Source organism: Moschus berezovskii, chromosome 25 (genome assembly GCF_049115385.1).
Source record: "Moschus berezovskii isolate FMDL1 chromosome 25, NW_MosBer_1.0, whole genome shotgun sequence".
In the NCBI taxonomy this organism is placed as follows: domain Eukaryota; kingdom Metazoa; phylum Chordata; class Mammalia; order Artiodactyla; family Moschidae; genus Moschus; species Moschus berezovskii.
The window spans coordinates 48,232,302-48,247,611 of NC_142484.1; positions in this window are offsets into that span (position 1 = coordinate 48,232,302).

Consider the following 15,310-nt stretch of genomic DNA (forward strand, 5'->3'; position numbering starts at 1 on the left):
GATGGACACGAGTTTGAGTAAGCTCCAGGAGTTGGTGATGGACAGAAAACCCTGGCATGCTGCAGTCCATGGGGTCACAAAGAGTTGATATCACTGAGTGACTAAACTGAATTGAATAACTTATACTAGAAAAGAATCTGGAAAAGAATATATATATATATGTACATATGAAACGGAATCTCTATGCTGTCCACCTGAAACATTGTAAATCAACTCTATTTCAATTTTTAAAAGTGTAAAAACAAAGAAACAAAAGAAACCTTGATTCTGAAATCTATATCTCTGTGCATAAAATTCACTTGGTCTCATACTTCTGGACTTCAACTAGTACAGTAGAGATGGGGTCAGAGTAGACTTTCCACTCATGGCACTTAGGTTTCCCAAGCATAAGAGGGTACCTTTTGGAGTTGACCATAAATTACAGCTTCATATTATACAAAACAGTGCCTCTCAATTGCCATACCACTTGATTACCATTTGATTTCTTCAGGCATACTCTGGAAAAATGAAGCTGTTAGAGCACACGGGCTGAATTCCAGGTTGTTACAACAGAGTGGTCAAAGAATCACCCTCTTCGTAAAAGCTCTTCTCCTGTATACTATCCAAACCAATAGAAGAATGTGTTGTTAACTGCCAATATTCACAGGGATTGGTTCCTTGCCAGACTCTTGAAACATATTTAATGGATTTATAAAGATTTGCCACTAAACCACCTATTGTCTTTATAATTATCTTCTTTTATGGTTGAGAAAGAAATATAAAGCAGGAAACATTTAAAAAGTGTGCTTTTTTTTGACATTTATTTATTTTATTTTTTTTAAGTAATTAATTTATTTTTTATTGGAGGCAAATTATTTTACAATATTATATTGGTTGGTTGTGCTTTAAAAAAACAGAACTACCATATGATCTAGCCGAAAACCATAATTCAAAAGACACATGCACCGCAATGCTCATTACAGCACAATTCACAGTAGTCAGGCAGTGGACACAGCCCAGATGTCCATCAAGAGAGGGATGGATAAATAAGATGTGGTGTGCATATACAAGGAAATATTACTCAGCCATAAAAAGGAATGAAATTAGGTCATTTGTAGAAATGTGGACGGACCCAGAGACTCTCATACAGAGCGAAGTAAGTCAGAAGGAGAAAAACAAATACACAATAACAGATATACGTGAAATCTAGAAAAAATGGTACAGATGAACTTGTTTGCAAAGCATAAATTGAGACACAGATGTAGAGAACAAATGCATGGACACCAAAAGGGGAAGGCAAGGGTGGGATGAATTGGGAGAATGGGATTGACATACACACACTGTTGATACTGTGTGCAACTGACAAGAACCTACTGTACAGCTTGGGCAACTCTACTGAGTGCTCTGTGGTGACCTAAATGGAAAGGAAATCCAGAAAAGGGGACATACGTATATATATAGCTGATTCACTTTGCTGTACAGTAGAAACTAACACAACATTGTAAAGTAAACTCCAGTAAAAATTAATTTTTAAAAAGTCTGCTTTACAACAGAACTTTGTCTCAGGGCTAGAGTAACACACAGTCGTAACTTAATACCTTAAGTGAATATTCCTCAAGCAAATTGCTATTTCCATGCCCCCGCACGCCCACTTCTACAGTTTATTGATATCTTTGCTACAGCAGAGATTACTTCTCTGATTGTTTCTTCTTTTTCTTTCATTGAAGTACAGCTTTTGCACATGGAAACTGAGATCTCTGCTATATGACTGGACTCGGGCCAATGAGATCTGAGCAGAAAGAATATACGCAGCTTATCATTCTTGCCCCTGAATCACACAAATAAGGGCAACACTCACTGTAGGGATGATGAGCACAGATCCTTGTGGTAATTTATGAAAAATGATTCTGATGTCAAATGCATTTGCATTCTATACCACCCTTTTGGATATGGCCATGCATATCAACATATTAAAGGCTACAAAACACTTCTTTTTAAATACAACTGTTGAGTTTTGTTTAATCTGGTGCTTCTCAAACTTATTTGACCATGGAACCCTTTTCACATAACATCTGTTTACAGAGACTTTACTATTCCAAAAATCAAATTTTAGGAAATTCTGCTTTAAAACTGTGGCTCTCAAACTTTAACATGCATTAGAATCACCCTGGTGGGCTTGTTAAAATGCAAATAGCTGGGACACACCCTCAGGGTTTCTGAGTCAGTAGGTCTGTGGTGGGAGCCGAGAATTCCTAAGTCTAAAAGCCCCAGGTGGTGATGATGCTGTCACTATCTATGGACCACACTTTGAGAACTGCTGTTAAAGAGTAGAGAAATTCCATCAGGCTCTCTCATGTTATTCCCTACAATGATGCTTCTCAAACTTGAATGTGCAAGCCACTCACCTGGTGTTCTTTTAAAAGTATAGATTCTGGTTTATAGTAGATCTGGGATAGGGCCTAAGATTCTACATTTTAAAAAGACAAGGGTGCTGTTGGTCCATGGACCCAACTTTGTGAAGTAAGTCAATACAACATGATACTGCCCAAGCTCTTTTGCTCTCTAAGTAATGAGACATCCATTTATTACAATTTTTGGTAAGTATCTCTATGTAATCCAAGTTAGCCAGAAAAGTAAACTAGTTCCCTTTATGTATCTAGATAACCACATAAAATTTTTCACATGGTATTTGTACTCACCATCCCTAGAGTATCATTTCCACTGCAAACCTTAGGCTGCCAGCATCACTCTGCAAGCTAAAACACTGACTTCATGCCCCCATGCCTCTAAGAAGTCTGATAATCAATAACCAGATGAGGATAGGTTTTTCGGTATTGTGTTGAGAAGTACAGAGAGAGTTCAGGTAATTTTTACTAAAGTTAATAGCGCTTCTATTTGGGGAAAAAAGCCAGAATAGTTCCACGTACAAAATACGCTTCTCAAAATCAACAACTGTTCATCAATGACTGAATCATTTAGATGGAAGAGAGACAATAATATATAGTTCATTTGCCCAATCCTTGGGAAGAAAAAACAGTCCATATACAAGAGCACTTACCCACACACAGCTGTATATGTCATGGGCCAACTGGACTGGAGAACTTCTCAGTGCAACGAGGGTTAAAAATGAGTAGAGGTGCCTTCTAGTTGGGCTGGTGATACATTTCCCCTTAAATCTCAAAGTCTGTAGTAGATAAGGCATAGCAGTTCTCAGGAAAGGGAAAGTCATGGGATTTGAAGGTCCGGGAGTTGGTGATGGACAGGGAGGCCTGGCGTGCTGTGATTCATGGGGTCGTGGAGAGTTGGACACGACTGAGCGACTGAACTGAACTGAACTGAACTGAAGGACTTCCCTGGTGGCTCAGACGGTAAAGAGTCTGTCTACAATGCAGGAGACCTGGGTTTGATCCCTGGGTCGGGAAGATTCCCTGGAGAAGGAAATGGCAACCCCCTCCAGTACTCTTGCCTAGAAAATCCCATGGACGGAGGATCCTGGTGTCCATGGGGTTGCAAAGAGTTGGACATGACTGAGCGACTTCACTTTCACTTTCAAGAATACTTCCCAAAGCAGCCCACCTCTGACTGAACCCTGAGGATAAGGTCAGGATTTGGGGAGGCCCTGGAAGGACCACTTTACTGGAGAAGCCAGAAAGCAGTAGATGCAGTCAGTGTGATGACCCCCTACCTACACACACACACACACACACTCACACACTCCCAGTCAGGGTGGTGACACCCCACCTACACCTACACACACACACACACACTCACACACTCCCAGTCAGGGTGGTGACACCCCACCTACACCTACACACACATACACACACACACACACACATTCCGTCAGTGTGATGACCCCCCACCTACACACACACACACACATTCCCAGTCAGTGTGATGACCCCCACATAACATACACACACACACACACACATTCCCAGTCAGTGTGATGACCCCCACATACACATACACACACACACACACACATTCCCAGTCAGTGTGATGACCCCCACATACACATACACACACACACACACACACATTCCCAGTCAGTGTGATGACCCCCACATACACATACACACACACACATACACACATTCCCAGTCAGTGTGATGACCCCCACATACACATACACACACACACACACACATTCCCAGTCAGTGTGATGACCCCCACATACACATACACACACACACACACACATACACACATTCCCAGTCAGTGTGATGACCCCCCCCCCACTTAGACACACACACACACTCTGACATACTCCCAGTCAGGGTGGTGACACCCCACCTACACCTACACACACACACACACTCCCAGTCAGTGTGATGACCCCACCTTTACACACTCACACACACACACAAACACACACACTCCCAGTCAGTGTGATGACCCCCCCACCTTTGCACACTCACACACACACACTCCCAGTCAGTGTGAACTGACCCCCCTCACACACACACACACTCCCACACATTCCCAGTCAGTGTGATGACCCCCCCACCTACACACACACACACACTCCCAGTTCAGTGTACAGGCTGAATCCACACCTCTCCGTTGTCACGGAGCCTAACTTTTCTCAGCCGACCCAATACCTGACTTTTTCTTTCAATTGAGAAGCCTACTTTTACATTAGGTCACAGTACAGAGACTTACTGAATAGCTCGGTCACTTCCAGATTAATCTGGCACGACCAGAGGATCACTGTACTTGCTCTCAGGATTCACACCTTCTCTTCTAACACTACACTGCAGTTGAAAAGAATGGCTGCCTCTGACCGCATCTCCAGTGGGATGGTCTATACTCTGATAGCTAAGGTCCTAGTTTTTGGGGATAGCCCCAATTTACTCTGTTGTTTGGGAGGCCCCAGCTTGAATAGTAAGACATATGGCCACCCTCTGCACAGTGCTAGTCACCTTCCAACACAGGAGCATGTGCCTAGAGAGCCACTCTTGCCCCGTGTCCCAGCAGACTGGATCTACATTTCTGCTGCTCTTCACAGGGACGTAATGATGGGCCAGTACTGTCACCCCCGCCAGGAGTACGGATTTGGGTAAGGCCGCTGCTCTTTGAAGGGCTTCCCAGGTGACTCAGTGGTAAAAGAATCTACCTGCCAATGCAGGAAACACAGGAGATGTCAGTTTGATCCCTGGGTAGGGAAGATCCCCTGGAGAAGTAAATAGCAATACATTCCAATGTTGCCTGGAAAATCCCATGGACAGAGGAGCCTGGTGGGCTACAGGGGATCTCAAAGAGTCAGACATGACTGAGTGACTGACCACACACACACTGCTCTTTGAAATTCATCCTTCGAAAACAATTTAAATAGCTGCCTGGCTGACAGTAACAACAGATCTATGTATTTTCACTTTTAACAGTGTTATGCTTTTCAAAGAGCCCAGCTAACACCATCACAAATTCTGCCCTTGCTCAGCAGCTCTGGTCTTGAATTCTCAGAGGGAAATTTGAGTACCTGGAACTGCCACCCAGTGACCTGTTTCCTCTTTACAAGGCTCAGGAACAACTGGAAAGGTGCGCTAACCAAATGTCAGATGTAAAATTGACATTAAGAAAACAGCAGGAGGGAAGAAGACAAGACAGGTCAGCAGCAGCCCCACACTACACAGCTGCTCCAAGGGCAGACAGGCCAGAGAGTCCTGGCAGACTGCTGGTACTCTGCTCATGTTGATGTCTCCTTCTCCCAGCCCTAAGTGAAAATCTCTCGCTACTTTTAATTTAAAGGACTCTGAGTCAGGCTTCTCCCCTGCTCAGTTCTGAGACTAAAACATGCTAGGCAAGAAGGCTGGAAATGCCCTTTAACATATGGGACTGCTTGGATTGCAAGTAATATAGATCATTTAGAACTCAATTTAAAGGAGTAAAAATATGAGAATATACTGTAAACAAGACTAAGTGGGGACTCTAGGGTTTTGAATATAATGTGTTCCATGACCAACACAGAATTCACCAACAAGATTGCACTTACCAGGAGAAGTGAAGGAAGGGTAAAAATAAGTAGAAAAGGAAATAGAATCTGACAAGTACCCTAAAGGAGTAGAAACAAGTGCAATGGAAACCAAAAAAGAAGGAGAGCATAGTTTTGACTTAGGGGAAGGTAAAGATTCATGGAGGTAGAAATTTTTAATTTATATTCTCACAATAAAAACTTCCACTAGTATTTATGGAGGGTTTATCAACACTCAAGAACTATTCTAAGCACTTTAAATGTATTTTTTTCTAAATCAGTCTCATTAAAACTTATCCTTGAGTAAAAGTTATAATTAAGAGAAACAGAAACAAAGAAGAAAGGGTATTCCTGGTAAGCAGGAACAAACTGATGAAAGGTGTAACGTTGGGAGGCGTTCAGGAAACAGTGACTGTCATCATCAGTCGGGGCAGACTTTGGGGTATGTAAAGAACAAGGGAGGTAAGGCTCAAAGCAAAAAATTGGTGCCTGAAGTATCAAGATAAAAAAGCTGAGATTTATTCACTAGGCATTGAGGTCCGGTTCAGGCAGTGACTCAATCATCAGAATCGCTTGAGGGGCTTTCTCAAAACACACACGCCCTTATCCTACTCCCAGAGACTAAGTCTCATTCGCAGTTCAGTATTTCAAAACTCCTGGGTGATTCTGGGGGACATCCCAGTCGAGAACCCCTGATCTTCCAGGAACTGCTATGACTGGATCTCAGTTCTAAGAAGACATAAGCAGCAATGCAGAGGGTAATCAGGTGGGGCCCAGCCTGAGTGCAGGGTGCTGAGCTAATAAACCCTGCGATACAAACGCCATGTGAGGAGGCCTGATGTCAGGTGAATAGCAGGGGTGCTCTGCAGAGGTGATCAAAGCACAACGCTAGAATTGGCCAGATGGGAGGAGGGAGTGATATAACTCTGACATTTAAGCCTAGGCTGGCGGGGATGGTACTGGTTTTGGCAGAGATGGGAAAGATAGAAATATTCATATCTGAAAGCTAGCATGTTGAGTCTGGTTTTGAACATGCTAAATTGAGATGACTACAAGGGACCTTATGTGGAAAACAGCACCAGATGATAGAAATGCACATCTAGCCCTTGTCTCTGGAAACCCTCAATCCTGGTCAATGTAGGAGAGATGGTCACCCCACCACCCTTGAAGAAAGAGCACATCAAGGTTATGTGGCAGCCTGGATGGGAGGGAGTCTGGGGGAGAATGGATACATGTATATGTATGGCTGAGTGCCTTCACTGTTCACCTGAAACTATCGCAACATTGTTTGTTAATTGACTATACCCCCAAAACAAAATAAAAATTGTAAAAATAATAATAGTTTTATCTTACAGTTAGAAAGCTTAAAAGAAATGATGTACCTGACATGGAGTAGCTACTAAATAAATGGCTCTTGCTGTCAGAAAAGAAAAAAAGTGCACAGTGGCCTTAGAATGTTTATTAGATAGCCTTAGATTGAATACTTCCCCCCCCAAAGATTATTTATTTTTAATTGAAGGAAAATTGCTTCCCAACATTTTATTGCCCTTTGCCATTCATCAACATGTCACCCATAGGCATACATGCTCCCCTCCCTCTTGAACCTCCCTCCCACCTTCCACCCCTTCCTACCTCTTCAGGTTGTTAAGATCCCTGGTTTGAGTCCCCGAGTCATACAGCAAATCCCCACTGGTTCTATTTTACACATGGTAGTGTATATGCTTCCATGTTACTCTCTCCATCTGTCCCAGCCTCTCCTTCCTCCCCCAGGCCACATCCATAAGTCTGTTCTCTGTGTCTGAGTCTCTGTTGCTGCCCTGTAAATAGGTTCCTCAGTGCCATCTTTCTAGATTTCATATATACTTATTAATATATGATACTTGTTTTTCTTTCTGACTCACTTCACTCTGTAATAGGCTCTAGGTTCATCCACCTCATTGGAACTGATTCAAATGTGTTTGTTTTAATGGCTGAGTCATATTCCACTGTATATATGCACCACAGTTTTTTTATCCATTTCCTCGGGGTATATGCCAAGCAGTGGGATTGCTGGGTCATACGGTGGTTCTACTCCCAGTTTTTTGAGGAATCTCCATACCATCTTCCATAGTGGCTGTATCAATTTACATTCCCACCACCAGTGCAAGAGTGTTCCCTTTTCTCCACACCCTCTCCAGCATTTATTGTTTGTGGATTTTTATGATGGCCATTCTGACCGGTGTGAAGTGATATATCATTGTAGTTTTATTTGCATTTCTCTAATAACGAGAATGGAAGGACTTATGCTAAAGCTGAAACTCCAGTACTTTGGCCACCTCATGTGACGAGTTGACTCACTGGAAAAGAGTCTAATGCTAGGAGGGATTGGGGGTAGGAGGAGACAGGGACAGCAGAGAATAAGATGGCTGGATGGCATCACCGACTCGATGGACATGAGTTTGAGTGAACTCCGGGAGTTGGTGATGGACAGGGAGGCCTGGCGTGCTGTGGTTCATGGGGTCGCAAAGAGTCAGACACGACTAAGCAACTGAACTGAACTGAACTGAATAATGAGAGATTTAACACTTGTAATCATTCACAAGTCCTTTTTAAGGAGACTTTTCACTATGATCCCATTCAAGGATAGAATTATTAACAATAGCTATGATAATTAATTCATTGATCAGCTGCTACATTCTAGGCAGTTTGACAAGTTAATGCAACAAAGCTATGAGATTCCCTAGCCAAGGTCTAGTTCCAGTGTCACCCATGTGGACAGAAATGAAAATCAAGCAACTGACAATTTATTCTATAAATTACAACCAAAGCAATTGATAAACTTAGAATAGGAAGATACTCCCTCCATACAAATTCCTATCCTAAATCAATAGCATGCATCATTTTTTATGGTCAAATACTAGAGGTATTCTGCTAATGGTAGGAGGAAGACAAGCCAGCTACCACTATTATTATTTAATTTCATCCTAGAAGATTTAGAAGATTAAATAAATAAAAATCATGATTGTCTACCCACAAAAGGTTTTCAAATGAATTATTACTAGCTCTAATAAAAGATTTTACCTATATATCCAGAACAACCACTAGAAATTTCCAGTTGAGTGTCACAGGGGAGTTTTATTTTCTTCTTTTTCTTGCGCTACAGTTGACATGCTAGGGATTCGAAGGGGTCCAGAAGAATTATCCTGAGACACCCTTATGAGCAGTAACTTTCCTCAGTGTTACTGAGTGCAGTTCATTTAAGAAAGGTAATACAGTAAGGCCCCCACATATAAAACTTAAGCTGTGAACTTTCAAAGATGTTAATGTCCCCCTGTATGCCAGCTGTCGTACTGGCCTATTATACTTGCCAAGGTACTGTACTGTAAGATTCAAAATATTTTCTTTATTTTTTGTTTGTTTTTTATGTATTATTTGTGTCAAAAATACTATTGCAGCATAGTACTGTGTAGCTGATTGTGTTAGTTAGGTACCTAGGCTAACTTTGTCGGACTTATGAACAAATTGGTACTTAATGAGCATGCTCTCAGAATGGCATTCATTCGTATGTAGGGGACTTACTGTATAGGCATTTGGGACAACCAATCTTAGAAGGAGGGTAAGGAGTTTTATTGACTGGGCTAGAGGTAGAATTAGCTTTTTTATGTTCAAGAACCCCAGAAGTTGGGAATTGTTAGATTCAAAAGAGGCCCCAGGAGAGAAAGTGGTTGCAGCTTGGGGTCTGTAAGCTGCTAGACCCCTGAACCTGCCCTCAGAGGTCCATAATCACTCCAGCTCCCAGAAGGAGCTGTGCTGGGAAAGATGAGGCACAGAGGAATTGTATTTAGCGTTATCTATGGTTTACTGATGGGCTTCCCTGGTGGCTCAGCAGTAAAGAATCCACCTGCCAATACAGACACACAGGTTTGATCCCTGGGTCGGAAGGTCCTCTGGAGGAGGAAATGGCAACCCACTCCAGTACATCTGCCTGGGAAATTCCACAGACAGAGGAGCCCTGTGGGCTACAGTCCATGGAGTTGCAAAGAGTCAGATATGACTTAGTAACAAAACAACAACAAAATAATTTACTGACAAACTTGAGACAATCTTTGAGGCTCCAACAGGACTCTATAATTATGCCAGGAGTCAACTACGTGGTCCACCAGTGAATGTGCTCCCTGGGGTATGCGTGCCCAGCCTGGCTGCCACTCTGCAGTGGCTGCTCCTTCTCATGGTTCCAGCTGACCTTCTGGGATCAGGCTCCTGGTAAAACCTAGGAACCTCAGCTTTTCTCTCCTGGAGACATTGTTTGCTAATTCTTGGGTTCACATTGTAGGGAAGAACTGCATCAAATATATATTAACAAATACATATATGCACTTTCAGCTTCTCTGATGGTTCAGCAGGTAAAGAATCCCCCTGAAATGCAGGAGACACAGGAGACGTAGGTTTGATCCCTGGGTTGGGAAGATCTCCTGGAAAAGGGAATGGCTACTCACTCTAGTATTCTTGCCTGGAGAATCCCATGGACCAGAGGGACTGGAGTGCTATAATCCAAAGGGTCTCAAAGAGTCAGACATAACTGAATGGCTAAGCATGCACACACGAGTGCACTTATGTATGTGTTTATATGTATTTACAGAGAAGATATACTTACCTGTATTTTTAAACCTTCATCTGAAAACATGCCATTTCCATAGGAATAGTACACTGAATTTTCCCAAGGCACATCAGTCTGTGTGTACTAATAAGGCTATTTTCTCATTAACTGCCAGTTTTCTCTGGCTCATTTCCCCACATTCCAATATCCACTAGCCTCTAAGAACCAAGAGGAGCTGTTCATACGTTAACAGACTCTGCTATCTGAGCTGCCTCTAGTTGATTTGGCAGGAGCCGGCATCTCTTCTGTGAGTCTGCTGAACACAGCGGTTCTCTCTGGGTGCCAAAGCTGCACAGCGTTGAAAACTGATAACTGCAGTTACAGTGGGTGCCTGTGGGGAACAAGTGTGGGAGGGAAAACTTGCTTTTTTTTAATGGTATGCCCTATTATGCCTTTTGAAACTTTGTCTATGCTTACAATTCTTTCAGTTAGAGGAAAAAGTCCAAAAAATTAAATAGCTGTGCAGGAGGCTGTGTAGGAGCCAGCTAGAATGGCTCTCTGGTTTCTGATAGAAAAAGTCCAAAGCAAGCCGGCTTGTGCATCAGTGTGTTCCAGAACAGCCCTGGCATTTTAATTCTCAGTCCTTGCTCTGCTTGGGCCCAAGACCCAAGCAGAGCAAGTCATTTAGGTAGGAGTCATTTACGGGACAGTCAAAGGGCAGCCACTCGCTCTGATTCCCTCTTCCTGCTGATGCTTAAGGCTTTGTGCTGTGGTGAGTCAAACTCATTCTGTCTGGCCTCTTAGAAGACTCCATTGAGTCACTTTGAAATTCACCTCCACTCCCCAGATGGGCCACCAGCAGGGGACCCAGCCAAGGGTTAACAATCCAACCAAGGGAAAAAAGGTTTATAGAAAAGAAGACAAATGCTCTGAGAAACACCAGTTATAATTGAAATTGTTTATACAACCTTGTAAAGCACTCTTGACTAAGCTGTAAAATGCTTAACCAAACTCCTCCTCTCCCAGGCAGGGTACTTAAACTGTGAGGATATGTTTATGCAGTTAGTGCTATGGTTACAGGAGAAGCTTGGGAAAGGCTTAGCTCTTCGTTAAAGGAGGGACTTTCTGTCCCTGAGAAACCTCTAGGAAGTAGAGTTGTCTCAAGGGCTCCGAAGCCTTGTAACAAAGCCCGACATGTAGCAAACGCTTAATAAACCACAGCTTTTAAAATTATTGTTGTAGTTGTTTCCATAAATTCAAGTGACTTAGAGTGTCAAAAACTAAAAGTCATTTTTTTAAAATCTGGAGTTTAGCTCTCTCAGGAGACCAACCGTGACATCTCAAAGCCATGTATCATCGTTTTAGCAGTAATTACTCCCTCCAGAATGGCAGGATCTTCTTCCAGAGGATTCTCAAACCTAGTTGTTGGGGGAAACAATGATTAAGATAATACCATGGGCTCTGCTGTCACCTAGTGGAAAATTAGATTATTACAAGCTGATTGAGAAATCACAACCTCATTGTGATAATAGCCAACTAGCTCCCATTGACTCACAATTCCAACCCACGAGTAGAGTCCATGTCCGTGTTGACACGCCTTTTTGCTTATCCTCCCTCAAAATTGGCATATTCCCTGCCATATCAGGAAACAAGGATGTCACAGTGATTGCAACTCTCCAATATGAGCCGGTGAGCCTGAGGGAATCCAGAAAGGACCCTGAGCTTTTTTCCATCTCCCCAAGCATTTTGTTCTTGTTGCTGTTGAGTTGCTAAGTCGTGTTGTCTAACTCTGCGACCAATGGACTGCAGCACTCTAGGCTCCTCTGTTAAAAGCACTGAACTCCTTAACATGGGATACCTGGCTTTCTTTACCAATAATCTCTCGATATTCACACTACCTGCCCTTTGCTGTGAAACTTCTATATAACCTAACCCCTCCCCCCTTGCCTCCTCAGAGCAGTTCTCTCAGGGTTACTTGAGATGCTGCCTCCTGGGCTTGAGTCCTAAAAATTCCCACTGAATAAAATGTAACTCAGAACTTTTAGGCTGTGAATATTTTTCATATTTTAAGTGTATTTTTCATATGGCACATGATCCTGGGTGAAGCTGCCCAGTCAGAAACCAGTGGCTGCAGATAATGTTCTTGACAACTTCAAGAACTCCTGGTCACTGGAACATTGCTGGATCCTGAGAGAAGAGGGTTGGGCACAAAGGTGGGCCTTTGATAAATAACTGCGGGATGAATCTTTGCCACAATAATAACAAATAGACCAAAACAAACACATATACACACAACAAAAAATGAAAAATGGAAGCTACTTAATCACATTTCCCTTAGAGTTTTTAAAGTGTCTTCATATATTGTTATTCTCAGAAAAACCTATGAAATAGAGTATATTTTCCCATTTTAAAGAGGAGGAAATTGCTGCTTGGGAAGGATAACACAGTAGGTCAAGCCCAAAAAACAAAAACAAAGCTGTCTGCTGACTCCAAATTCTGAGTCCTACCGGTAACAGTCCTCTGCTTTGTGGGATCCTGTGAGGCTGTGGGTGGCTCGTCAGGGGAGATATTAGGGAAGAAGGGAATGCTCTGGTTCGCTTTTGAGAGAGGAGAGGAAAATGCTATAGAGAAAGGGCACCCAGGACCGAAGGCAAGACTGAGGACCACAGGCAACTGCGAGGAAAAGATACCCTTCTCACCTCGTCAGGGCTGGCTCTGCCACCATGCTGAGATCCCCTGCCTGTGGATTCCTCTGTGTGAGCGACCCTGTGGACTGTAGCCCGCTAGGCTCCTCTGTCCATGGGATTCTCCAGGCAGGAATACTGGAGTGGGTTGCCATGCCCTCCTCCAGGGGATCTTCCTGACCCAAGGATCGAACCTGGGTCTCCTGGTCTCCTACACTGGCAAGTGGGTTTCTACTGCTAGAGCCACCTGGGAAGCCCGTGGACTCCTCTGGGCTGTTGCTAATCTAGGAATCCCTCTGTGTCAGTTCTCCAACCCTCCACTCTCCACAGGCAAATCCCTTCCAGCTTTAAAAATCCAACAATATCAATCTGCCTTTACCCAACGGTCACTAAGATTCTCTAGCATTGCTCTCCTAGTCTTCAAGGTAGGCTTAGCAGAATTATAGACTCAGTCATTTCTTCCCTACATCCCTACATTTCATCCCTTCATGGCACCCAACCATGGTTTCGACACCAATCCCACTGTCTGCCCCCTCCGGAAATTGCTTTGCCCAGGTCCCCCGGGACCACCTGCTTGTCAAATCTGGTTAACTTTTCAGATGTCTGCTTTCCTCCTTGGAGCACTCACACTGTTGGTCATGGCCTCCATAACTGAAATTTTATCCTTCCAAACCTCCTGAGACATGGCGTTCCTGGGTTTGCCCTTCATGGGTGCCACTTCTTAGTCTTCTTCATTGTGATACTCTTATTCCCCAAGCTCCCCCAAGAACAACTCCCAAAGGAGTGTCACCACCTGACACTTGATTCACGTCTCAGCCTAAACATCTCCTCTGAGTCTCATTGGATATCCCAGAGACGCTGCAAATGCACCAAATCAAACTTGTGCCCCTCACCTTCTCTCCACTTGATGTACAAGCCAGAGGAAGAAGAGTTATCAACAGAAAAGTGTAATAGTAAAAAGGATTAGTGGAAGACCTCTGGGCTTAAAGGGAAAATGATTTTCTATTTCATCTAGTTGGGGAGAGAACTTCACCTAAAGACAAAAAAAAATTGTTTCACCTTTTTATTTTGCCAAAGTTTTAAGTTTATACAAAAATTGCAAAATTAGAGCAATAAATTATCATAAATCTTTGACTAAAATTCCCCAGTTGCTAATACTTTGCCACATTTGCTTTCTCTCTCTCCATATATTTGTATGTATATTGTTATTTTATTGATGAACCATTTGAGAGCAAGTTGCAGACACCACAACTGTCTACTCCTAAATACTTGAGCATCTGTCTCTGAGGAAAGAGACATTCTTTTACACGGACCAATAATGATAGAGAATTATATCATAATTCTAAGATATAATACTATATACTAGGCCCTCAGATAAAAACGTTTAGCAGTTATCCAAATGATCTGGAGATCTTCACAACAACGTGGACATGATTTCCTAATTGTTCATCCATGAGAGAACCAATCATGCCTTGTGTTCAGCTGTCAGAGTCCTTTTAATGTCCTTTCATCTGGAGTGGTTCCCCAGCCTTTCTTTGTCTCTTCTGACACTGATATTTGTGAAAAGCATAAACAACTTGCTTTTCCTTGTATTTAGGTTTGGCTGATGGTTTTCTCATGATTAAATTCTGGTTATACACTTCTGGCAGGCATGTGACCTAAATGACGCTGTGTCCTTCAGCTCAGCTCATCAGGAAACGTGATACCAGCTTATCCCGTTGACTATGATTATTTAGCTATAGTGTTGCCTACTGTTAAAGCACATTTTTTTTCCTTAAAGTTAATAAGCTCTGAGGAGAAATTTACTCAACAAACTTCCACCTAATGGTTTTAATATTCCTTGATAATTCTTATCTAAACCAAATATTAGTATGATGATTTAAAAACAGTGATTTTCTATTATTCCTTCCACATTTAATAGTTGATGTTCTATAGTACTATAAAGAAAGGCTTCTTGTTATCCTTATTATTCATTTCTTTGTTTCTTTTTCTTTTTTTTAGTATCATTAAGGACTCATGGAGTCTTGGTTTTTTTCCCCAGTGTATTATAATCCATTACTATCATTATTCTTTATTATTATTTTGCTCAAATTGTCA